The sequence below is a fragment of the Macaca mulatta genome, chromosome 19 (genome assembly GCF_049350105.2).
Source record: "Macaca mulatta isolate MMU2019108-1 chromosome 19, T2T-MMU8v2.0, whole genome shotgun sequence".
In the NCBI taxonomy this organism is placed as follows: Eukaryota; Metazoa; Chordata; class Mammalia; order Primates; family Cercopithecidae; genus Macaca; species Macaca mulatta.
The window spans coordinates 54,942,064-54,968,050 of record NC_133424.1 but is presented as its reverse complement, the minus strand read 5'-3'; the positions used below and the strand labels follow the sequence as shown (position 1 = coordinate 54,968,050).

The 25,987-nt window shown below is 45.5% G+C and overlaps 1 long non-coding RNA gene and 2 pseudogenes across 1 annotated transcript in view; 2 read left to right on the top strand and 1 right to left on the bottom strand.

The window, feature by feature from the left end:
• LOC114675615 (uncharacterized) overlaps window positions 1-766 on the bottom strand; it is a 40,619-nt gene extending 39,853 nt beyond the window's left edge. Inside the window, exon 1 of the long non-coding RNA XR_013410763.1 lies at window positions 567-766. This is a non-coding gene — a long non-coding RNA (uncharacterized LOC114675615). The remainder of the gene's footprint in view (window positions 1-566) is intronic.
• Window positions 767-4,283: 3,517 nt separating this feature from the next.
• LOC144337095 (pregnancy-specific beta-1-glycoprotein 7-like) lies at window positions 4,284-19,407 on the top strand (annotated as a pseudogene).
• A 1,087-nt stretch (window positions 19,408-20,494) lies between these two features.
• On the top strand, window positions 20,495-25,346 carry LOC144337094 (pregnancy-specific beta-1-glycoprotein 8-like; annotated as a pseudogene).
• Window positions 25,347-25,987: the final 641 nt, after the last annotated feature.

Genomic DNA, 25,987 nt, shown 5'->3' with positions numbered 1-25,987 from the left:
TGCCGGACACCGCCCTTCAACTGACCTCCACCTGCAGCACCATGATCATACCAGCAGAATTTCAACACTTTTTCTGGTAGTCAAATGCTTTCCATCTCTCATTAGGAAACGTGACTCTCTCCACGCTGCATAAACATTTCCCAGTAGAAATGAACACAGAGATACTGCCTGTGTGATCCCAAAGGAAATGGTTTCTATAAGAACATGTGAAAGCTGCAATTATAGAAAAGACCACCTAAAACATACATTATGTAGATGATTCTCACCATTCCTTTAAGAGATACATTGTAAAACATGACATTAATACTTATTCTAGAAGAATAAAGCATGCATACTGTTTTCTTAAATTAATTTTAATAAGGTGGTTCCTCCCACATGCCCAGGCTGGGCCTCTGAACAAAATTCTCCATCTTCAGGGGCAATGCCTGAGAGCATGACATGGACTTAGGCCTGATATGCAGCCATCCCTGTCCACCCTGTCCCTGCTGCAGGACAGTACCAGCCCAGGGCCCAAATCTCCTACTGAAGAGCTGAGAGAGAAAATGGAATATCCAAAGCCTCTTAGCTTTCCCCAGTCCACTGGAATGGGTACCAGTGCAGTCCATTTGCCCCTGAGGACACCCACCTATTGGTCTTTGGCTTCTAAGAGTCACACCTCACTGGCTTCTCTGGGTCTCAGCTGCTTTCACTCTGCTGAGCCCTGCTCTTTCACATGGGGGTCACTCCCCTGCAAGGCATGTCCTCCAGCTCCAGCTGACAGGTCAGCCAAACCAGAACCAAGAGAATGAACAAAGACTTCTATATCTAGTATGTCCAGCAGAGAACCAAACTGTACAAAAAATAAAGAAGTAGAGATGAACACAACTCCCCTGACAACATTGTGTCCCAAAGCAATGTCTTCTGTGCTCTTCATTAAGGAGCTCACTGTCCCTCAAATAAAGGTGCAGAAACAACTAGGTAACCACATGCAAGACAATAAACTTAGAGAACTGTATTTCCAACCATATCAAACAATTATCTAAAAATGGATCAGTGAGTTAATTATAAGATCTATAACCATAAAAACATCTTAGAAAAAGACATAGGGGTAAAACTTAATGACCTCAAATGTGCCATGGATTCTCAGGTATGATCCAAATACATGAGAAAGAAAAAGGAAAAATAGATAAATTGGGCTAAAGACGCAAGCCTTTTGTGCATCAAAGATATTATCAAGAAAATAAAAAGACCAAACACAGAATGAGACATAACAGTTGCAAATCACATAGACAATGATTTCATGCCCAGAATAGATAAAGAACTGCTACAACTGGATAACAAAAAGACAAACCACCAATTTATACAAATGGGCAAAGGACGCAAATAGACATTTCCTCAAAGAAGATATGTAAATCATCAAGAGGGATATGAAAAGAAACTCAACATCATAGTCATTAGGAAAATACAAAGTGAAAGCCACAAGGAGATACCACACTACACCTACAAATATGGCTACCATTCTTTTCACATGTTAAATAACAAGTGAAAGCCTTATGCAGAATTTGGAATCCTCATACATTGCTGGTGAGATTATAAAAAGGTACAGCCACTAGGAGAAACAGATGTGCTATTCCTCAAGAAGATAATCATAGAATTCTCATATAAAAGAGCATCCATTCCTAGGTATGTACCCAAAGAATTGAATGGAGGAACTCAAATAGATACTCGCATGGGACTGTTGATTGCAGCATTACTCATAAAAGATAAAATATGAAAACAATCCAAGTGTTCATCAACACATCAATAAACAAATGTGGTGACACATACAACAGGATGTAAATCCGCCATAAAAAGGAAGGAAGCTCTGACATCCGCTGGAATATACATGGACTTTGGAAACACTATGCTAAGTGAAATATGTCAGAAATGAAATAACATATATATATATATATAAAATTCCATTTACATGAACCATCTAGAATAGGCAAATTCATAGAGATAGAGTAGAGATGATCAAGGTCTAGGGTGGAAAATACACGGAGTTATTATTGTTTCAATGATACAAAGTTTCACTTTAAAATGACAAAAATTTTCTATGAAAAACAGTGTTGATGGGAACTTAACACTGTGTATGTGGTTAATTCCACTTGATTGCACATTTTAAAGTGGTTAAAATAGCACGTAATTCACAGAACTGTGAAAAATCGATTTCTATTATTTAATTCACCAAGGCTAAGTTGTTTGTTATAGCAGCTAAAGCCCGTGAATACATCATCTGACCCAGTGTTTTCCATGAAACGTATCACTTTTTCAATCAAGTTAGCTGGAAGCTCCCAAGCCCATGTGCAGTGCTCAGCCCCAGACATCACTGTCCCCAGGGTATACACAGTGCCGCCTACTGCACACACACACAAACTCACAGAAGGTGACAAAAATCTGCATTCGGGACATCCGATTGTGAAAGAGGGAGAACAGTGAACGTGGAGCCACAGAGAATGGGACTCACTGGGCTGGAAGGTGATGGAGCTGTAATATAACATATGTGTGACCTCGAGTGAAATGTGCAGATCCTTGTGGAATAAAACACACAGCCTGGCAGGGACTTCGGCCACCCACACTTCCCTTCCAGTCCACCAGAGGGCGGCAGAGTCCCTCCAGCCTGGAGCCTTCCCAGGGGAGGCCGACGTCCCTCAGCAGAACCCATAGCCAAGCAGGGTCCACCCTCACCAGGGTCACCTTGGCCCAAGACCTCAACGTCCTCCATGCTCCCCACATGGACTCTGTCAGCTCCTCCCAGACCTGGCGGCCGCCAATCTAATACCACTCCCTCTGCTGGCAGCTCCTGCCCCACAGGCTTGCTCCTTCCCTGGGCTCAGCTAAAAAGACATCTCCCAGGGCAGCGATGGTGCACACGAAGCCACATTGCACGCTTTCCCCTCGTGACCTCCCTCCATCCTCATCAACTCTTTCTGTCACTGCTCCCTAAATGCCCGCCCGTGCTCCATCTGTCCTGTTCTGTGGGGCATCCCAGGCCAAGCCTAGCGCTGACACAGAACAGCGGCTGCCTGAGGGCCCACAGCCTCCCCGGGAATCAGACAGGCACCCCGTGACCTGTCTACCCGCTGCACCCCGTGGGGCTCAAAGCGTGTGTGATGGTCACACACAGGCACCGTCCAGGATGTGGCCGCCTACCCCCATCTGTCCCTTGGGAAGACAGACCTCTCCTGTGTCCCTGCCAGGAGAAGGGGATATTATTGCTCTTTGCTCCCAGAACACAACTCACCCTCACCTGCCCTCTCAGGAGTGACCAACGTCCTTCCAAACAGAATCTCTGGCGACTGCCTGTTCCTCCTCTACAGAGAGCAGCTTGGCCAATTCAAAACCCTCAGGATAGACCCCTGGTTATGTCAGCACATGCAGGGCTGAGCCCATCATGACCACAGAGTAAGTCGGGATGAATCTCTCCAGCTCTAAACCCCTGCTCTGTCCCAGTCTCCCCTTCCTGTGTCTCAACGAGCCATGTTCCACGGGGTTCCTGGGTAACTCCCCACTTCCTCCTGCAGCACCATGGGGAAGTGTACTGTGCTGACCACAGTACAGTCAGCTGGGCACAGAAGAGAGGACACAAAAGATGGTCAGGAAGAAATGAGAAACCCTGAGTCCTAGCTCAGCCACCAGTCCCCAGGGAGCAATGGAGTGACTGAGAACTGTCCTTTGACCATGGGACTCACAGCCCCCACTGAGCAACCAGCACAGGCCTCTCCTCCCAACAGGCATGAGAGATTCAACCTGCACACCTCCAGGAAGGACAGTTTCCTGTGGGACACCCAGGTCCTGAATGTCCATCCTTGGAAGCTGCAGTCAAGCTAGACACAATTAGAGAAAGGAATGGTCCCTGTCACTAGGCAACACACAGCTCACCCACAGCACAATGGGGTATCCCTGTGACAGGGACCTGGTGCAGCTCCAGCCTCCTGCACTGAAGGGGAGAGCTAGATGGGGATGAAAGAGGGCAAAGGGCACAAATGTGCACCCCGACCCAGACCCATGGGGACAGCAGGAGGCTGAGACCCAGGACTGTGCTTGCCCAACCTACAGGGTATGTGTGTGACCGTGTGTGTCTGTGTGTGTCTCTTTTGTGTGTGTGTTTGTGTTTCTGCACATAGTGTGTATCGAGGTTTGTTGACAGAATCACTGCTGAAAAAGGCAGAGGCCTCCACAATTCCCAAGGACCTGACACACAGACAAAAGGTAAAAGAGAAGGAGGGACAAGGAGGCAGGACTGAGAGGGGCGGGGACAGAGAGGTGCCCTGGGAACAGACCCCACCCATGAACCAGAGAAGTGCTCCTGCCGCGGGAAGAGGCTCAGCACAGAGGGAGGAAGGACAGCACAGCTGACAGTCGTGCTCAGAAAGATTCTGGATCCCAGGCTCATCTCCACGGAGAACACACAGGCAGCACAGACCATGGGGGCCCCCTCAGCCCCTCCCTGCACACTGCACATCAGCTGGAAGGAGCTCCTGCTCACAGGTGAGGAGAGAACTTCCTGGGAGAGGACAGGAGGAGCAAGCAGAATGATTGGATGGGGTCTCCTGGAGAGTAGGGGGTTCTTAAAAATGAAAGTCAGCACTTTGGGAGGCTGAGTTGGGTGGATCATGAGGTCAGGAGTTCAAGACCAGTCTGTTCAACACACTGAAGCCCCGTCTCTACTAAAAATACAAAAAAATTAACCAGGTGTGGTGGTGTGCTCCTGTAATCCTAGCTACTTGAGAGGCTGAGGCAGGAGAATTGCATCAACCCAAGAGGCAGAGGTTGCAGTGAGCGGAGATTGTGCCACTGCACGCCAACCTGGCTGACAGTAAGAGACTCTGTCTCAAAAAAAAAAAAAAAAAAAAAATACAGGAAAGAAGGCTCTGTTGGAGCCTGGAGAGGGAAAAATATACGCAAGAGGGACAGGGGTCAAAACAGGAAAATCACATTGAACCGGAATTGGTAAGAGGAAGGAAAATCTCAAGTGTTCTTGTTTCCTGGTTAATCATCACTGGACACCACATTTTGAAAAATGATAATAATAACTATTATCAGATTGCACTTCAAATGAAAATATAAGCAGGGCATGAAACATTGTCCTCAGCAAAAACCTCAACAATTGAGGAAAGAAAAAAAAATAGCCCTGGCATGGAGGGCCCTTGGAACCCTCACATCTGCAAGAGTCTGCAGCCTGTCCCAGGCACTGGGGTGCAACCAAGATCATAAAAGTCCCTGTCCTCAGGGAGCTCATGCTCTCATGGGGAGGAAGACAGACATGCAAAGAGATCTAGAATGTGAGGTCAGGTGTTGACAAGAGCTCCGGAGGTAGCAGAGCAGGGAAATGTCAGAAAGGGAAAACCCAGAGTCTCTGAAGGAGGTGTCAGGAAAGAAGTCTAAGGATGCCCTGATGTGAGCAGGACCTGAGGGCAGTGTGGAGGGAGCCGTGCAGACCTCTGGGGAAGAGAATTCCAAACAGAAAAATACCGAGGTCAGAAGTGTTGAAGGAATGGGGTCATGCCACTGACCTTCACCCAGTAGGACAGTAGGACAGTAGGACACAAACACACAATCACACACACACACAAAAAGAGGTATGTGTGGATTTTGTGTGTGTGTGTGCGTGTGTGTCTTCAAGGCTGATAACTGAAGAGATCTTCTCAGGACGCATGGCCCCATCTTTTCACCCCAATACATAGGTCTCAATATTGACTGATGCTCTCTCCACCTACTAGCATCACTTTTAATCTTCTGGAACTCGCCGACCACTGCCCAAGTCACAATTGAAGCTGAGCCAACCAATATTTCTGAGGGGAATGATGTTCTTCTACTTGTGCACAATTTAACCAAGAATCCTGCTGCCTACATCTGGTACAAAGGGCAAATAAGGGACCTCCACCATTACATTACAGCATATATAATAGACACTGAAAGAATTATATTTGGGCCTGCATACAGTGGACGAGAAAGAGTATATTCCAATGCATCCCTGCTGATCCAGAGTGTGAACCAGAAGGACGCAGGATCCTACACCGTAAAAATCATAAAGCGAGGTTACAAGACTGAAGGAGTAACTGGACATTTCACCTTATATGGTGAGTGATTCCACATGATCCCTGGGTGTTGGGGGGCGGGGTCACTTCTACTTTGCACACACAGGATGGTCAGGCCTGGACTGTGCCTGTGTCCCTCTCTGCATTATGTCCCATGTTTGGGTTTTGGCATTTAGTGCAGGACACACACAGTGGAGACAAACCTCAACAGATCAGAATTCCTTTCCTGCCTCCAGACCCTGCAGACACTTGCTGCACAGGAAGGACAGTCTGATGGGGGGGGGGTGCTCAGCAGGAGGAGATCAGCCTCAGCCAAGCACCTCATGCCCTCTTCATAAACTTGACCCTGAGAAAGACCCTGGAGAAGTGAGTAGGGCTTTGCCAAAGAGGACCCCTGAGATACTCTCAGAGCAGCTCAGCCCAAGAAGCCTCAACCCCAGACCACATCCCTAAATCATTACTCCAGATAAAGCTGAGGAGCTTGTGTCACTTCTGGGTTTTGGCAGGGCTTACTGGGGCAAAGGATTCACCAGCTGTCTGACGACTGTGTCTCCTGGAGCTGCTCACCAGCCAGGGCTCAGCACTCAGAACCTCATCTGGTCAAGGACAGAGCATTCTTCACCTGACACTCAGAGTGGAGAGGACAGAAAGACAAGCTTTGTAGGCCATCAGCCAACTGCCTTGTGGGGCTTAGGACACTCCATAGGTAGTCTAATGTCCCCAGAAGCAGAAACAGAAGACAGAAAATGTACCTGGCAGCAGCTTGTCCACAGAGATCTGACCTAAAGGTGCTCTCTCATGGAAGTGAATAACAATAAATGCTGTTTGTGTGAACACCTCCACTGTGCCAAGCATTAGGTCAGGTGACTGTGAAGAATTTACAATTTATTCACAGATAGCATGAAAAGCCACAGTCCATTTGCCATTTAGCTTATTTGACTGAGAGATAACTGAGGCACAGGAAGGCACAGTCACTGAACCAGAGTCACACAAACACAAAAGGCAGATCAGGGTCACATGAGGTCTGTCTGCAGCCACAGGCCCATCCTCTCCTCCACCAGAAGTGAGGGCTTATTGGATTCCAATGACCCTGTAGTAATTTATTGGCTCAAATCCTCTCTTCTTAGGCATCCAAACCTCAGAGGAGTGAGAGCAAATGGTCAGCTGAATAGTCTGCACTCCAGAACTAAATCACCAGTCTCAACCATCAGAGTCAGTACAAAAAATGTCCAGGCGTCCCCCTCAGATCTTAACCCCTATCACTGAACCTGAAATCCTATGTTTCCCATAGTGTCCATGTCACTGGCATGACAGGATAAAAGAGAGGACCTTGTTTTCATTCCACACTCACACCCTGCACCAGCTCAAGTCCAGTGAGAGACACACCCTCAGGTGCTCTCACATAACAAATGAAGGAATTGAATGAAGGAATGAATGATCCATAACCTCTTTAGAGACTGGATCTTGGATGCAGAATCCTAGGAAATTCTCGCCACACCTGTCCCTTGTCCTTCAGAGGCTGACACCCACGTTTCATCCCCCCACTTCCTCTTGCCCCTAAAGCCATCCCACTTCATGTGTTACTCTGAAGCTCTTTGGCCACTGGAGGGTTTTCAGGGCTCCCTGGTCCTGGACTGTGGAAACGGGAGCACCTGGTCCCTGGGGTCACTGAAGTCACTGTATGCCCCACTGTTCACTGTCATGCTGTCTCTGCCTCTCTCGGCTTCTCTGTGTCCCTCATCTTCCTCCCACTTCATTCTATCTGGCAAGCCCTGTCCTGCACAGCTTCTTCCTCCATCCCTAGGCCTTCCCCAGACACTCCCTCTAACTAGGCTGACTGTTCTATTCCCTTCCTGCTAACACTGTGACCTGGCCCACCTCCCAGGAAATAGGAAAGGCACAGAAATCAACTGGAGTTGCCACTCCTGAAAAGCTTCATCTCGAGCCAATGTCCCCAGGTCACTAAGAGGATGATCTTCCACTGTATCCCCATCCAGGGATCTTTCCCTTTGTGAGGCTGATCTGTGGACAAGACCGTGGGACAGGGATAGGCAGCTCCTCCATCCACTCTTATAATTCACAAACAAGTTCTTCTGGCCTCCTGCACAAAAAAAAACACAATTTATCCCGATGGTGATTTGCAGTAAAGAAAGATTTTAACGAGTCCAAGTCTGCCAAACAGGAGGACAGAGGTTTATTATTACTTAAATCAGCCTCCCTAGTGGATCACGGGTTAGAGATTTTCAAGGATAGTTTCAGGGACACAGGACGGAAAAATGGGTAGTGCTGATTGTTTGATGATGGAATCATGCGGGCGGAGGGAAATGATCCGTTTGTGCTTGAATCCGCCTCTAGGTGGGGACCACGTGACTGACTGAGCCATTAGTCATGGGTATGGATGAGGTCAGCAGGTTGCCAGAATGCAAAGAATAAGAAACATCTCAAAAGACCAACCTCAGGTTCTACAATAGTGATGTTATCTATTGGAACAATTACTTACAAATTTTGTACACTCTGACCAAATGACATTTGAGCAGTAAGAGATTGTGGAAACTGTGCCTGCACTTTAGCAGAATTCAATTCCCTCCTATAATCTTACTCTCATGGTTTTTCACCAGTTTTACAAAGGCAATCCCTGGGCAAAATAAGGGTATTAGTTTTATCGAGGAACTATTATCATTGTTTCTTCAAAGTTAAACCATAAACTACATTCCTCCCATGGTGAGCCTGGCCTATGTCCAGGAATGAGTGAGGGCAGCCAACCTGAGACTAGATGCCAGATGGAGTCAACCGTGCTAATTTTGTGTCACTGTTGGAATCGTTGCACTGACTCACCAGGGAGTCAGAGGCTGGACAGGCCTGCAGTCTCCAAAGCCAATGGGCTTATTTCACCCATTTCACTTGTGACTCCATCCTCAGCCTACTATGGAGCTCACATTCTCCAGTCACTTCCTGGAGACTTCTGGTTTCCCATCAGGCATACGACAAGCTTGAAATTTGTCACTCTGTTCTAACAGTAAGTAAACAGCTGAACAAACTCAAAAGTCAACAACCCATTGAAATCCCTCAGAGATGGCCTGGCACAGTGGCTCAAGCCTGCAATCCCAGCACTTTGGGAAGGTGAGGCAGGTGGATCACGAGGTCAGGAGACCGAGACCATACTGGCAAACACGGTGAAACCCCAACTCTACTAAAAATACAAACAAATAGCCAGACGTGGTGGCAGGCGCGTGTAGTCCCAGCTACACGGGAGGCTGAGGTAGGAAAATGGTGTGAACCCCGAAAGTGGAGCTTGCAGTAAGCCAAGACCGTACCACTGCACTCTAGCCTGGGCAACAGAACGAGGGTGTCAATAGAAACTTCCAAAACTGAAACAGGAAAGTTCAAAAAGAGTTGGTGAAAAAAAGTGGGACAACATATTCTACTTCATATTTAACATTTTGTATTGACAATAGCAATTTTTAAATTTTGTAGTTGTGGGACAACTACCAAGGCTGTAACATACACGTAATGGGAATACTGGTGGTGTCGGGGACCTGTTGGAGGTGGCCAGAGGTTGCTATCTGATGGTTTTACTGCCTGTGCCACATATGATTGTTTCCTTCTGATGATGCCATTTTCATAAGTTGGTGTTGTTCGTGTGGGGGACACATGAACCATTGGCGACTCACTTAGAGTCTTCCTAATTCACACAAACTTAAACTCTAGTTGTACTTCCTGAGGTTAAGAGAAAATGAAGAAAGCGTTTCACATACCTGTTTTGGGCTCCTCCCCATTTTTCCTAACTCTGCACAGAAATTAGAAACAGGGAGTTCTTTCTATATTTACTAACATAATACACATCACTTCTTTTAATTCGGCATCATTCCTCCCTTTATGTAATTGACACACTGGCCAGTTCTGTCCCTTTAACGGGACTCTTTCTACTTAAGGACTTGCTAATTTCAAATCACCTTTGGCATCTTTCTTTGAGCATAATTTGATTCTGCTGGAATTCACCCCACACCTAAACCTTAATTGGGTATCAAGAGAAATACTACTACCAGCAATTGATCTTAGATGTTTGAAACATCAGTTAAAATTTCCACTTATGACAACATTTTAAAGTTTCCTCCAAAATTTTTTTTGGGTCTTGTTACTAGAGTCAGAATATAACATGAGGTCTAAACTCCTGACAACTTTTTAATGGGAAAATTACAGTATTACAAATTGAGCATCCCACATCTAGAAATCCAAAATCTGAAATGCTCCAGAATCCAATGCTTCTGACCACTGATGTGATGCTGAAAAGATGTTCTTCAAAATAAAAAAAGAAGCTAGAAATCCAAAACACTTGGTTTTAAACTTTCTGCATAAGGAACACTTTATCTGTATGAACTATAGGCATGAAGCTGTACGGGAGATTTCTAGAACCTCCTCAACCTGCCTAACTGAAACCACACAGCTATGGAACAATGCCCTATTCCCCCGACCCCAGCTCCTGGAAACTACTGTTCTACTCTCTGATTCCCTCTGGAATCCACTGAGATGAGGTACATCGAGTAGTCAAACTCATAGAATCAGAGAGTAGAATGTCTAATGACAGAAAGTTTCTGCAAGACTTCTTCCCAAACATTGTTCTAATAGCCACCAAACACATATCGTCCGTGAAGGCCAGACTTCCATCATCAGTTCATGTTCGCCCTTTCCACCAGTCAGTTCTCCATTTTCAGATATCCACATGTATTTCTAGAAACAACCAAATGGTCCTCACCTTCCCTCTACAGGGGGAAGGGAACATCATGGACACAAAACAGGGAACATGGTCCTGGTCCAAAGCTATCAGCTCTTGCCTGTCCCCATCACTCTTTGTAGGTCATTCCCTGGACTCTACTCTATCTTTAGAGGTCACTGGCTCAAGTCAGTCACTATGAGACAACTGGGAAAACTGCCCCACCTTGTGGCGCCACTGCCTGATGACTGCACTGACCCCCAGGCTTGACTCTGGTCTCCCCTGTGTTTTTTCTGCTGAAGTACCCAGTCCCAGGCCAGGCTTCCCAGTACCCAAAGGGTTTAAGGACAATGGGAAGTTCTATCATCCATCTCTAGGATGTTCTTGAAAGGGAAGCTGCAGATAAAACATATCCTGGGGGGTAAAGTAATACTGAAACTAAGAAGATTCCAGCACTGCATGCTCCAGGTGAGGACGACAGGGTGGCCAGGCAGGCAGTTGGAGAGGGAGGGACTCAGAGGGGCACTAGGGGCTGTGACTGCTGGTCCCATGCCTTTCCATGACCCAATACTGCTGCTCAATTCACACATGAGAAAGTCTGTGCTTCTCTCATATAAAGCAGGCAGCCTCACAATCTCTGAGCCCTCAGATTGCCATGCGTCTGTCTTGTAACACACACACCTGATATGGGCTTTTAAGGACTTGGGTGGGCTGAAAGGTGGGAAATGCCATCTCTGATTGAAAAATGTCTTTGGAGGAATCAAAGGTGCCACACAGGGCAATCTTCTCTCTGTTATCTGCACAGTGGAGACTCCCAAGCCCTACATCTCCAGCAGCAACTTAAACCCCAGGGAGGGCACGGAGACTGTGACCTTATCCTGTTATCCTGACACTCCGAACGCAAGATACCTGTGGTGGATAAATGGTCAGAGCCTCCCTATCAGTCCCAGGCTGCAGCTGTCCGAAAACAACAGGACCCTCATTCTATTTGGTGTCACAAAGCGTACTGCAGGACCCTATGAATGTGAAATGAAGAGCCCAGTGAGTTCCAGCCGCAGTGACCCAGTCACCCTGAATCCTGTCTGTGAGTATCTTCTGTTCCTCTGTGAGCCAGGCTGCCATCCCAAATACACATGGCCAGAGGCCAGGCCTGCCAGTCCCTCTCTGGTGCAAGTACAGAGACCTTTACCCCTGGACATCAAAGTTGGCCATGACCACAAAGAGTAGCCTTAGGCTTGACCAACAATGGGAGAGAAGAGGCTGTTCCTATCATGGGAGATTCAGGGTCCACAGGTTATGATGGGAGAAACAGGGGAATGTCTCACGCTCCAGATCAGTGAACACAGCAGGGATTTGGCTGGGACTTCAGTGTTGTAACTTAGCTCACAGGGTCACTGTGGCCCTTCCACAGACCAGGATTTTCCCTTCCCTCTGACAACATCATCTGTGACTTTATTCTCTTTGCTCCAGATGGCTTGGATGATCCCACCATTTCTTTTTCGTACACCTGTTAGCACACAGGGGAAGTCCTCAAGCTCTCCTGCCTCACAGACTCTCACCCACTGGCAGAGCTTTCTTGGCTGATTGATGGGAAGTTCCAGCAATCAGCACAAGTGTTCTTTATCCCCAAATCACTAAAACATGCAGAGGAGTCTATGTCTGTTTCATACATAACTCAGCCACTTTTGGAACAAATCTCATAATCTGGAGGATCATAGTCCCTGGTAAGTGGGTCCCTGGGGCACTGGCAATATGTTTTCCAGTGAAGCCTATCTGGCTATCAGGGAAGAGTCACCTGCCCTCTGCAAAGGGAGAGGGAAAATCTAAAACCCAGGACAGGGAATATGTTTCTGCTTGAAAACCACCAGCTTTTGCCTGTCCCCTTCACTCTTTCTATATCATTCTTTAGACTATACACTAACAATGAACAATGTGAAAGGAAATTAAGAAAAGAATTTCCATTCACATTAACATCAAAAGGATTAAAATATTTTGGAATAAGTTTAACCAAAACTGTCTAAGGGTTATACCTTGAAAACTACAGAGCGTTGCTGAAAGACATTAAAGACAACATCAGTACATGGAAAGACATTTCATTTTCACAGATTGGAAGAATCAATATTGTTAGGAAGACAATACTACCCAAAGTGAGCTGCAGTTTCAAAGCAACCCCTACCAGAATCCCAGTAACATTTTTTCCAGAATTACATAAACCTGTCCTAAATCTGACCTGACAGGCTCTTATTAATGACTGCCACAACACAGAAACTGAGGAAAAGATGCAATCATGGAAACGTGGAAAGATTTGATGACGTAGAAAATAGCAATCATTATTTCTCACATCCCAAAGCCTTCAAGAATATACAAGTGCCGCATGACCACTACGGAATCGACCAAAAACTAATCACCAAGCTAGAAACGTGGTGAGAGAAAAAAAGAAAAAGAAAAAAAAAGGCAGGAAAGTATTTGGCCTATCACTTCCCACTTTTGCATACTTAACTGACGCTGAAAAGAAATATGAGCATTTTAGGTTTTGAATCTTTCCGATTTGGGATGCTACACCAGCAAGTATGTGACAAACGTTTCAGAATCAAAAAATGTCAGAAATCCAAAACACTTTTTGTCCTAAGTCTTATGCATAAGAAACACTCAATCTGTGTGAACTATAGGCATCGAGCTGTACAGCAGATCTCTAGAACTTCCTCGTCTTGCATAACAGAAACTGCACGCCCACAAAAAACTTCTGATTCTCCCCACTCCCAGCATCTCTCTTCTCAAATTCACTCTGGAATTCACTTACATGAGGTCCCTAGAGTAGTGAAACCCATGGAATCAGAGAGGAGAGTGTCCAATGGAAGAAAATATTAGCAAAACTTCTCCCCAAATTTGTCTCATATACATCAAACACACATAGTACATGAGGACCAGATTTCCAGAAGTTCATTCCCACCCTTTCCACCAGTCAGTTCTGCATTTGCAAATGTCCACATGTGTTTCTGGAAAGATCCACATAGTCCTCACCTGTCCTCTGCAGAAGGAGAGGAAACTTAAAGAATCCAGAATAGGGAACATAGTTCCGCTCCTAAGCCACCAGCTATTGCCTGTCCCCTTCACTCTTTCTAGATCATTCCTTGCACTCTGCTCTGTCTTTGGAGGTCACTGGCTCAAGTAAGTAATCATGAAACACCTGCAGAAAACTGCCCCACCTTGTACCTCCACTGCCTGATGACTGAACTGACCTCCAGGCTTGACTCTGGTCTCCCCTGTCTTATTTCTGCTGAAACATCCAGTCCCAGGCCAGGCTGCTCAGTATCTTCAGGATTTCAGGACAATGGGAAGTCCCATTATTACTCATCTCTAGAATGTCCTTGGAAGTGGAAACTGCAGAGAAATCATATCTGGGGGGGCAAAGTAAGATGGAATTTGGAAGGGGCCCAGCAGTTGCACATTCCAGGTAATGAACCCAAGGTGAGCCAGCAAGACAGTTGATTAGAGAGGGACTGGGAGGGGTACCAGGGGCTGTGGCTCCCACTGACCTGTCTGTCCATGACCCAACACTGCTGCTCAATTCACACTTGAGAAAGTCTGTGCTTCCCTAAGACAGAGCAGGAGGCCTCAGAGTCTTTCAGCCCTTAGATCATCATGCATCTGTCTGGTGACACACGCACCAGCTACTGACTTTCAAGGACTTGAGTGGGCTGAGAGGTGGGAGATGCCAACTCTGATTGAAGGATGACTATGGAGGCATCAAAGGTGCCACACAGGACAATCTTCTCTCTGTTATCCACACAGCGGAGCTGCCCAAGTCCTACATCACCAGCAACAACTTCAACCCCATGGAGAATAAGAATGTTGTAGCATTAACTGTGAACCTAAGACTCAGGGCTACACCTATGTGTGATGGGTAAATGGTCAGAGCGTCCTGGTCAGTTCCCAGGTTAAAGCAACCCGGTAAAAACAGTATCCTCATTCTAGCAAATGTCACAAGAAATGACACAAGACCCTATGAATGTAAAATACGGGATCGAGTTGGTAGAATCCCCAGTGACCCAGTCACCCTGGAGGTCCTTTGTATCTTTGGTTCCTCTGTGGACCAGGCCACCAGCTAAAATCCAAACGACCAGAGGACAAGCATCTCAGTCTCTCTCACGTCCAAGTACAGACACTTTTATTTCTGAACACCCGAGCTGGCCATGACTCCCTGCCCTGGGAAAACCTGGGTAGGCACAGCCTTAACCAAGAATATAAGGTGAGGAGATACTCTCATCATGGGAGACTTGGGGTCTGCATCCTGTGATGGGAGAAACAGGTGAATACCTCAGGCCTCGACTCAGTGAACACAGGAGCGGTTTGGCTGGGCCTTAAGGGTGTGTCTTGGCTCAGAGGGACACTGGTGCCTTTAAGAGACCAGGAGCATCTCCTTCCCTCAGACGACATCACCTGTGGCTTTATTCTCTTTACTCCAGATGGTCCAGACAAACCCAGCGTTTTGTCTCCAGTCAAGTATTACTACTATACAGGAGAAAACATCCACTTGTACTGCTTCGCGGACTCTAACCCACCGGCAGAGTATTCTTGGACGATTAATGGGAAGTTTCTGCAATCAGGACAAGAGCTCTATATCCGCAATATTACTACAGAGCATAGTGCGATCTATGGTTGCTCTGCTCGTAACTCAGTCACTGGCAGCGAACGTTCCACATCCAAGATGATAAAAGTCTCTGGTAAGTGGATCCTGCATCATTGGCAATAGGGTTTTAGGTAGAGTCTCTATGGCTTTCTGAGAAGAGTCAGGAAAACATTTTTTATTCCCAGCTTGTGTCCCATGGGCAGAAGCAAATCCTAAATTCTCCTCTTGAACCCTCCCAATTTGTCTCTACAGACTCTCTTCTCCTTGTGTTTCTGTTTTCTCATGGCTGAACTTCAGTCCAGGCTGAGAAAGGTTGGGAGGGGGCTTTGTCAGTCCTGAGCCCGATGTGGTGGAAGAGGCTTCACAGAGGGACAAGAAGGAGAGTCCTCAAGGTCAAGATTTTTCTCACTGTCACCAACACTTCCCTTTCCACCACGTCTTTGTTTTCTTTTACTACTCCATGAACTAAAAGGAACATCTAAGGTTTGAAACAAGCTCACATTTTTCCTCCAAATGGGAGGAGGAAGTCCCCTGGATGAGAGAGGAGCAGCTCAGACCGCTCCCTGCTCTGCTCCGTGCTTCTCTGGTGTCTGGCCCTGCCTGACTCCACCTGGGGTGGGACCAGCTTGTGTGGAGAAAGAGCCCTGGTGGCCTGTCCTGAATTCGGCTAAATGGAGCTGCCAGTTGAAGTGAAGCCTAGGTTGCAGGGAAATAAGCAGAGAGGGAACCTCGGGGCCGACTCTTGAGCTGTTTCCGGGCTCTGAAGTCATCGGCTGTGTGAGGCTGTGGACACAGCACTAGGACACAGCACAGAGGAGAGTGAGTGATGCACACTTGGAGAAATAGGGAGATTCACCTCTGGGACTCTGCATGGCAGGACACGGGCAATACCAAAAAGTGTGTATTTATAGAGTATAAGACTACCAGGACACTATTTATATATCTAATATAAGGCTTATCATTAACTATTTCTAAGTGTGCAATTTAGTGTTGTGTAACCATCACACTATCCATTTCCAGAACTTTTTCCTCCTACCATTAAACTTCTGTACCCAATAAACAGTAACTCTTACTCCTTCTCCCCCTAACCCGTAGCATTCACCATTCTACTTTCTGTCTCTATGTAACTGGCTATTATATCTTTTATAAATGGAAGTATGTAATAATTACCCTTTTGTATCTGGCTTATTTCAGTTAGCATAATGTCTTCAAGGTTCATCCATTTTGCACGATGTATTGGAATTTTATTCCTTGTTAAGCTTGAATAACATTTCTTTTTTTTTATTATTACTATACTTTAAGTTCTAGGGTACATGTGCATAACGTGCAGGTTTGTTACATATGTATACTTGTGCCATGTTGGTGTGCTGCACCCATCAACTTGTCATTTACATCAGGTATAACTCCCAATGCCATCCCTCCCTCCTGCCCCTCCCCATGATAGGCCCCGGTGTGTGATGTTCCCCTTCCCGAGTCCAAGTGATCTCATTGTTCAATTTCCACCTGTGAGTGAGAACATGCGGTGTTTGGTTTTCTGTTCTTGCCATAGTTTGCTGAGAATGATGGTTTCCAGCTGCATCCATGTCCCTACAAAGGACACAAACTCATCCTTTTTTATGGCTGCATAGTATTCTGTGGTGTATATGTGCCACATTTTCTTAATCCAGTCTGTTACTGATGAACATTTGGGTTGATTCCAAGTCTTTGCTATTGTGAATAGTGCCTCAATAAATATACATGTGCATGTGTCTTTAGAGCAGCATGATTTATAATCCTTTGGGTACATACCCAGTAATGGGATGGCTGGGTCATATTGTACTTCTAGTTCTAGATCCTTGAGGAATTGCCATACTGTTTTCCATAATGGTTGAACTAGCTTACAATCCCACCAACAGCGTAAAAGTGTTCCTATTTCTCCACATCCTCTCCAGCATCTGTTGCTTCCTGACTTTTTAATGATTGCCATTCTAACTGGTGTAAGATGGTATCTCATTGTGGTTTTGATTTGCATTTCTCTGATGGCCAGTGGTGATGAGCATTTTTTCATGTATCTGTTGGCTGTATGAATGTCTTCTTTTGAGAAATGTCTGTTCATATCCTTTGCCCACTTTTTGATGGGGTGTTTGTGTTTTTCATCCACAGCCATCTGATTTTGACAAACCTGACAAAAACAAGAAATGGGGAAAGGATTCCCTATTTAATAAATGGTGCTGGGAAAATTGGCTAGCCATAAGTAGAAAGCTGAAACTGGATCCTTTCCTTACTCCTTATACGAAAATTAATTCAAGATGGATTAGAGACTTAAATGTTAGACCTAATACCATAAAAACCCTCGAAGAAAACCTAGGTAATACCATTCAGGACATCGGCATGGGCAAGGACTTCACTAAAAGCAACAGCAACAAAATCCAAAATTGACCAATGGGATCTAATTAAACTAAAGAGCTTCTGCACAGCAAAAGAAACTACCATCAGCGTGAACAGGCAACCTACAGAATGGGAGAAAATTTTTGCAATCTACTCATCTGACAAAGGGCTAATATCCAGAACCTACAAAGAACTCAAATAAATTTACAAGAAATGATCTGTTTCTGCTTGAATCTGCCTCTAGGTGGGGACCACGTGACTGGCTCAACCATTAGTCATGGGTATGGATGAGGTCAGCCGGTTGCCAGAATGCAAAGAATGAGAAACATCTCAAAAGACCAATCTCAGGTTCTACAATAGTGATGTTATTTATAGGAGTAATTAGTTACAAATTTTGAAAACTCTGGCCAAATGACATTTGAGCAGTAAGGGATTATAAAAACTGTGCCTACATTTTAGCAGTATTCACTTCCCTCCTATAATCTTACTCTCATGGTCTTTCACCAGTTTTACAAAGGCAATCCCTGGGCAAAAGAAGGGTATTAGTGTTATGGAGGAACTATTATCATTCTTGCTTCAAAGTTAAACCATAAACTAAATTCCTCCCATGGTTAGCCTGGCCTATGTCCAGGAATGAGTGAGGACAGCCAGCCTGAGACTGGATGACACATGTATTCAGCCATGCTAGTTTGCTGTCACTGTTGTCAACTTTGCACTGACTCACCAGGGTGTCATAGGCTGGACAGGCCTGCGGTGCCCAAAGCCCATGTGCTCATTTCACCCATTTCACTCGTGACTCCATCCTCAACCTACTATGGAGTTCACATTCTCCAGTCATTTCCTAGAGATTTCTGGTTTCCTTTCAGGCCTATAACATGCCTGAAATTTGTCACTCGGTTCTAATAGTAAGTAAAAAGCTACCAAACTCGAAAGTCAACAACTCGTTAAAATCCCTAAGAGATGGCCGGGCACAGTGGCTCATGACAGTAATCCCAGCACTTTGGGAGGCCGAGGCGGGCGGATCATGAGATCAGGATATCAAGACCATCCTGTCTAATACTGTGAAACCCCGTCTCTACTAAAAATACAAAAAATTAGTCGGGCGTGGTGGCGGACGACTGTAGTCTCAGCTACTGGGGAGGATGAGGCAGGAGAATGGGGTGAACCCGGGAGGCGGAGCTTACAGTGAGCTAAGATCGTGCCAGTGCACTCCAGCCTCAGCAACAGAGCGAGACTCCGTCTCAGAAAAAAAAAAAAAAAAAAAAAAAAAATGGGCTGTTAGAGAAATGAAGAATGCTTTTGATGCTTACTGGTAGACTGCACACAACTCAGGAAGGAATCCCTAGCTTGAGGATGTGTCAATAGAAACTTCCAAAACTGAAACAGGAAAGTTCAAAAAGAGTGGGGAAAAAAAAGTGGAACAACATATTAAACTTCATATTTAATATTTTGTGTTGACAATCGCAATTTTTCAATTTGGTAGTTGTGGGACAACTACCAAGGCTGTAACTACCAAGGCACGCAATGGGAATACTGGTGGTTTCGGGGACCTCTTGGAGGTAGCCAGGTGGCTGCTACCTGATGGTTTTACTGCCTGTGCTACAAACCATTATTTCATCATTATAATGCCATTTTCATAAGTTGGGGTTCTTCGTGTGGGGGACACATGAGCCACTGGCTTTTCACTTAGACTCTTCCTAATTCACAGAATCTTAAACACTAGTTGTATTTTCTGAGGTTAACAGAAAATGAAGAAAGCATTTCAAATACCTGTTTTGGGCTCCTCCAAATTTTTCCTAACTCTGCACAGAAATTAGAAGCAGGGAATTCTTTCTATATTTACTAACATAACACACATCACTTCTTTTAATTCAGCATCATTCCTCCTTTTATGTAATTGACACACTGACCAGTTCTGCCCTTTTAATGGGACTCTCTCTACTTAAGGAGTTGCTAATTTCAAATCACCTTTGATATCTTTCTTTGAGCATAATGTGATCCTGCAGGAATTCACGGCACACCTGAAACTTAATTTGTAATCAGGAGAAATACTACTACCAGCAATTGATCTTAGATATTTGGACCATCAGTAAAAATTTCCACTTATGACAACATTTAATGTTTCCTCCAAATTTTGCTATTGTTGTTGTTACTGGAGTCAGAATGTAGCATGAGGTCTAAATTCCTGACAACTTTTTATGGGAAAATTACAGTATTACAAATTGAGCATCCCAAATCCAGAAATCCAAAATCTGAAATGCTCCAAAATCCAACACTTCTGAAAACTGATGTGATGCTAAAAAGAAGTGCTCACTGGAGCATTTTGGATTTTAAATTTTTCAGATTTGGGATGCTAAACCAGTACATCTACTGCAAATATTCCACAATTGAAAAGAAGTTAGAAATCCAAAACACTTGGTTTTAAGCTTTCTGCATAAGGAACGCTTTATCTCTATGAACTATAGGCATGAAGCTGCACAGGAGATCTCTAGGTCCTCCTCATCCTGCATAACTGAAACTGCACACTCACAGAACAATGCCCTATTTCCCAGACCCCAGCTCCTGGAAACTACTGTTCTACTCTCTGATTCACTCTGGAATCCACTGAGATGAGGTACATAGAGTAGTCAAACTCATAGAATCTGAGAGTAGAATGTCTAACGAGAGAAAGTATCTGCAACACTTCTTCCCAAATATTGGTCTATATCCACCAAACATATACGGACCATGAGGGCCAGACTTCTGTCATCAGTTCATGTTCGCCCTTTCCACCTGTCAGTTCTCCATTTTCAAACTTCCCCATGTATTTCTAGAAAGATCCACATAGTCCTCACCTGCCCTCTACAGGGAGAAGGGAACATCATGGACAGAGAACAGGGAACATGGTCTTGTTCCAAAGCTATCAGAGCTTGCATGTCCCCTTCACTCCTTGTACATCATTCCTTGGACTCTGCTCTATCTTTAGAGGTCCCTGGCTCAAGTCAGTTCACTATGAGACAGCTGGGCAAGTGCCACAACTTGTAGCTCCACTCCCTGATGACTGAACTGACCTCCAGGCTTGACTCTGGTCTCCCCTGTGTTATTTCTGCTGAAGTACTCAGTCCCAGGCCAGGCTTCCCAGTAACCAAAGGGTTTAAGGACATTGGGAAGTTCCATCATCCATCTCTAGGATATCCTTGGAAGGGGAAGCTGAAGAGAAAACATACCCTAGGGGGCAAAGTAAGACTAAAACTAAAAAGATTCCAGCACTACATGCTCCAGGTGAGGACCACAGGGTGGGCCAGGCAGGCAGTTGGAGAGGGAGAGACTCAGAGAGGCACCAGGTGCTGTGACTGCTGGTCCCATATTTTTCCATGACCCAATGCCGCTGCTCAATTCACATTTGGGAAAGTCTGTGCTTCTCCCACATACAGAAGGCAGCCTCACAATCTCTGAGCCCTCAGATTGCCATGCATCTGCCTTGTAACACATACACCTGCCATGGACTTTTAGGGACATGGGTGTGCTGAGAGATAGGAAATGCCAACTCTGATTGAAAAATGTCTTAGGAGGAATCAAACGTGCCGCACAGTACAATCTTCTCTCTGTTATCTCCACAGTGGAGACTTCCAAGCCCTCCATCTCCAGCAGTAATTTAAACCCCAAGGAGGCCACGGAGACTGTGGTCTTATCCTGTGATCCTGACACTCCGAACGCAAGATACCTGTGGTGGATAAATGGTCAGAGCCTCCCTATCAGTCCCAGGTTGCAGCTGTCTTAAAACAACAGGACCCTCATTCTACTTGGTGTCACACAGTATACTGCAGGACCCTATGAATGTGAAATGAAGAGCCCAGTGAGTTCCAGCCGCAGTGACCCAGTCACCCTGAATCCCGTCTGTGAGTATCTTCTGTTCCTCTGTGAGCCAGGCTGCCATCTCAAATACATATGGCCAGAGGCCAGGCCTCCCAGTCCCTCTCAGGGGCAAGTACAAAGACCTTTACCCCTGCACATCAAAGCTGGCCATGACTACAAAGAGTAGGCTTCAGCTTGATCAACAATGGGAGAGAAGAGGCTGCTCCTGTCACAGGAGACTCAGGGTCCACAGCTTATGATGGGAGAAACAGGGGAATGTCTCACGCTCCAGAACAGTGAACACAGCAAGGATTTGGCTGGGATTTCAGTGTTGTGACTAGGATCACAGGGTCACTGTGGCCTTTCCACAGACCAGGATTTTCCCTTCCCTCTGACAACATCAGCTGTGACTTTATTCTCTTTGCTCCAGATGGCCTAGATACCCCCACCATTTCTTCTTCATACACCTATTACCATCCAGGGGAAGTCCCCAAGCTATCCTGCCTCACAGACTCTCACCCACTGCCAGAGCTTTCTTGGCTGATTGATGGGAAATTCCAGTAATCCAGATAAAGAACAAAGTGTTCTTTATCCCCCAAATCACTAAAACATATGGAGGGGTCTATGTCTGTTTCATGCATAACTCAGCCACTAGTGGAACGAATGTCATAATCAAGAGGATCATAGTCCCTGGTAAGTGGATCCCTGGAGCATTGCCAATATGTTTTCCAGTGAAGTCTCTCTGGCTATTAGGGAAGAGCCAACTGCCCTCTGCAAAGGGAGAGGGAAAATCTAAAACCCAGGACAGGGAATATGTTTCTGCTCCAAAACCACCAGCTTTTGCCTGTACCCTTCACTCCTTCTACATCATTCTTTAGACTATACAGTAACAATGAACAATCTGAAAGAAAATTAAGAAAAGAATTTCCATTCACATTAACATCAAAAGGAATAAAATATTTTGGAATAAGTTTAACCTAAAAGGTCTACGGGTTATACCTTGAAAACTACAAAACATTACCGTAAGAAATTAAAGACAACATCAATATATGCAAAGACAATTCATTCTCACTGATTGGAAGAATCAATATTGTTAGGAAGACAATATTACTCAAAGTGAGCTGCAGATTGAACGCAAACCCTACCAGAATCCCAGTAACATTTTTTGCAGAATTACAAAAATCTGTCCAAAATTTGACCTGACTGGCTCTTATTGATGACTGCCACAACAGAGACACTGAGGAAAAGATGCAACCATGAAAAGGTGGAAAATTTTGATGACATAGAAAATAGCAATCATTATTTCTCACATCCCAAAGCCTTCAAAAATATACAAGTGCAGCATGGCCAGTATGCAACTGACCAAAAACTAATCACCAAACAAGAAATATAGTGAGAGAAAAAAAAAAAAAAAAAAAAGAGCAAGAATGTATTTGGCCTATCACCTCCCACTTTTGCATACTAATCTGATGCTGAAAAGAAATGCTCACTGGAGCAGTTTAGATTTTGAATCTGTCAGATTTGGGATGCTAAATCAGTAAGTATGTGACAAATATTTCAGATTCAAAAAATGTCAGAAATTCAAGATACTTATTGCCCTAAGTCTTATGCATAAGAAATACTCAATCTGTGTGAACTGTAGGCATCAAGCTGTACAGCGGATCTCTAGAACCTCCCCGTCTTGCATAACTGAAACTGCACACACATGAACAACTTCTGATTCTCCCCACTCCCAGCTCCTGGCAACCACCAGTCTCTTCTCAGATTCACTCTGGAATCCACTTCCATGTGGTCCCTAGATTAGTCAAACCCATGGAATCGGAGCGTAGAGTGTACAATGAAAGAAAATATTTGCAAAACTTCTCCCAAAATTTGTCTCATATCCATCAAACACACACGGTCCATGAGGACCAGATATCCAGGAGTTAACTCCCACCCTTTCCCCCAGTCAGTTATGCATTTACAAATGTCCACATGTATTTCTGGAAGGATCCACATAGTCCTCACCTGTCCTCTGCAGAAGGAGAGGAAACATAAAGGACCCAGAACATGGAATGTGGTTCTGCTCCAAAGCCACCAGCTCTTGCCTGTCCCCTTCACTCTTTCTAGATCATTCCTTGCACTCTGCTCTATCTTTGGAGGTCACTGGCTCAGGAAAGTCATTATGAAACACCTGTAGAAAACTGCCCCACTTTGTGCCTCCACTGCCTGATGACTGAACTGACCTCCAGGCTTGACTCTGGTCTCCCCTGTCTTATTTCTGCTGAAACATCCAGTCCCAGGCCAGGCTGCTCAGTATCTTCAGGGTTTCAGGGCAATCGGAAGTGCCATTATTACTCATCTCTAGAATGTCCTTGGAAATGGAAGCTGCAGAGAAATCACATCTAGGAGGGCAAAGTAGGATGGAATTTGGAAGGGGCCCAGCAGTTGCACATTCCAGGTAAGGAACCCAAGGTGATCCAGTCAGTCAACTGATTAGGGAGAGACTGGGAGGTGTAACAGGGGCTGTGGCTCCCACTGATGTGTCTGTCCATGACCCTACACTGCTGCTCAATTCACACTATAGAAAGTCTATGCTCCCTAAGACAGAGCAGGCGGCCGCACAGTCTTTGAGCACTTAGATCATCATGCATCTGTCTTGTGACACACACACCAGCTATTGACTTTCAAGGACTCGGGTGGGCTGAGAGGTGGGAGATGCTAACTCTGATTGAAGGATGCCTGTGGAGGAATCAAAGGTGCCACACAGGACAATCTTCTCTCTGTTATCTGCCCAGGGGAGCTTCCCAAGCCTACATCACCAGCAACAACTTCAGCCCCATGGAGAATAAGAATGTTGTAGCCTTAACCTGTGAACCTAAGACTCAGGGCTACATCTACATGTGGTAGTTAAATAGTCAGAGACTCCCGGTCAGTCCCAGGCTAGAGCCACCCGGTAAAAACAGGATCCTCATTCTAGCCAATGTCACGAGAAATGACACAGGTCCCTATGAATGTGAAATATGGGACCGAGTTGGTAGCATCTGCAGTGACCCAGTCACCCTGGATGTCCTTTGTATCTTTGGTTCCTCTGTGGACCAGGCCACCAGCAAAAATCCAAATGACCAGAGGCCAGGCATCTCAATCTCTCTCACGTCCAAGTACAGATACTTTTATTTCTGGACACCAGGGCTGCCCATGACTCCCTGCCCTGGGAAAACTTGGCTAGGCACAGCCTTAAGCAAGAATATAAAGGGAGGGGCTGCTCTTGTCATGGGAGACTTGGGGTCTACAGCCTGTGATGGGAGAAACACGTGAATACCTCATGCCTCGGCTCAGTGAACACAGAAGGGGTTTGGCTGGGCCTTGAGGGTGTGTCTTGGCTCAGAGGGACACTGGAGTCCCTTTAAGAGATCAGGAGCATCCCCTTTCCTCAGACAACATCACCTGTGGCTCTATTCTCTTTACACCAGATGGTCCACACGACCCCAGCATTTTCTCTCCATTCACCAATTACCGTTCAGGAGAAAACCTCTTCTTGTCCTGCTTCGCGGACTCTAACCCACCGGCAGAGTATACTTGGACGATTAATGGGAAGTTTCTGCAATCAGGACAAGAGCTCTGTATCCCCAAAATTACTACAAAGTATAGCGGGATCTATGGTTGCTCTGCTCGTAACTCAGTCACTGACAGCGAACGTTCCACATTCCAGAAGATCAAAGTTTCTCGTAAGTGGATCCCTGCATCATCGGCAATAGGGTTTTAGGTTTTACTAGTCATATGACACCAGGAAAGTTGTTACACTACTCTAAGCTTCTGTCTTTTCATCGGCAAAATGGAAATAATGTCTACCTGACAGGATTATTTTGTGAATTAAATAAGGTACAGGTAAAGTATTTAGCACAGGGCCTGGCACATAGGACGTGCCCCTCAATAGTACCTATTTCCATATATATATATATTTAGAAAAAGAGGTAACACATAAAACACTAGGACATGGTTACTGACTACTTGTGGGAGAGAAAGAAAAAAATACTAAGTGCAAACAATCAATCCTGGTATGTTAGTTTTTACCAACTGAGACGCATCCAGGATGGGATTAGACATATAATTAATCAGGGAAGACACATGTGAGGGAATGTGGGGCAGGCATGAAGGTAGTATGGGAGAACCCACAGACCCCTTTGCAAAGCTGACTCTTGTGAAAAAGAAAGAGAAAGAGGTTTTAGGTATCAATGCAGTTCTAAAAGAGTTTTTGCAAGGCTGATGTGGAGTCCTCCAACCAGTCACCCATTGAAGTTAAAGAGAGCCTGAGAGAACTAGGCTTGCTTTCATGCCCTTGCTGGGAGCCTGTGGGAAGGAAGCTTTCTGTGCAAAGGAGGTGGTGAATTTGAAGTGCACTGACCT